The 1134-nt window shown below is 49.1% G+C and overlaps 2 non-coding genes across 2 annotated transcripts; both read right to left on the bottom strand.

Annotated features, from left to right (window-relative positions):
• Positions 1–267: 267 nt before the first annotated feature.
• On the bottom strand, positions 268–341 carry Pmar_PMAR000018. Its single transcript has one exon. It is a non-coding gene; the product is annotated as a tRNA-Arg (tRNA).
• Positions 342–703: 362 nt separating this feature from the next.
• Pmar_PMAR000017 lies at positions 704–777 on the bottom strand. The gene has a single exon. It is a non-coding gene; the product is annotated as a tRNA-Arg (tRNA).
• Positions 778–1134: the final 357 nt, after the last annotated feature.

The raw sequence follows: 1134 nt of genomic DNA, 5'->3' as shown, positions 1-1134 counted from the left end.
ATTCGGATTGCTCAGGTACAGCCGTTGGTGCGCACCACTATCTCATGTGCTTGTTTTCAGAGTCTTGTGCAAACTAGTTGGAGCTTCACATCGAGTGGCCGAATCAGGATACGTGAGCGGAATCCGGATTGCTCAGGTACAGCCGTTGGTGCGCACCACTATCTCATGTGCTTGCCTTCAGCGTCTTGTGCAAACTAGGTGGAGCTTCACATCGGATGCCCGATTTCGTTGACGTAGGATAAATGAAGAGGAAGTGAGGTTAATATATACCCGATGCAGGATTCGAACCTACGATCATCCGCTCCGTAGGCAAACATTCTATCCAGCTGAACTAATCGGGCGATGAAGCTAGTCACTTTGATTGATATTAAAGTTGAATACTCTTCCGAAATGGTTTAGGCGGTAATTGGTCAATCCGTCAGGATACGTGGGCGGAATTCGGATTGCTCAGGTACAGCCGTTGGTGCGCATCACTATTTCATGTGTTTGTTTTCAGCGTCTTGTGCAAACTAGTTGGGGCTTCACATCGAGTGGCCGATTCAGGATGCGTGAGCGGAATCCGGATTGCTCAGGTACAGCCGACAGTGCGCACCACTATCTCATGTGCTTGGCTTCAGCGTCTTGTGCAAACTAGGTGGAGCTTCACATCGGATGCCCGATTTCGTTGACGTAGGATAAATGAAGAGGAAGTGAGGTTAATATATACCCGATGCAGGATTCGAACCTACGACCATCTGCTCCGTAGGCAGACATTCTATCCAGCTGAACTAATCGGGCGATGAAACTAGTCACTTTGATTGATATTAAAGTTGAATACTCTTCCGAAATGGTTCAGGCGGTAATTGGTCAATCCGTCAGGATACGTGAGCGGAATTCGGATTGCTCAGGTACAGCCGTTGGTGCGCACCACTATCTCATGTGCTTGTTTTCAGCGTCTTGTGCAAACTAGTTGGAGCTTCACATCGAGTGGCCGATTCAGGATGCGTGAGCGGAATCCGGATTGCTCAGGTACAGCCGTTGGTGCGCACCACTATCTCATGTGCTTGCCTTCAGCGTCTTGTGCAAACTAGGTGGAGCTTCACATCGGATGCCCGAGTTCGTTGACGTAGGATGGATGAAGAGGAAGTGAGGTTA

This window comes from Perkinsus marinus (assembly GCF_000006405.1).
Source record: "Perkinsus marinus ATCC 50983 genomic scaffold scf_1104296929624, whole genome shotgun sequence".
NCBI lineage: Eukaryota > Perkinsozoa > Perkinsida > Perkinsidae > Perkinsus > Perkinsus marinus.
Note: the sequence above shows the minus strand (reverse complement) of the source record. Positions and strands in the feature narration are given on the sequence as shown.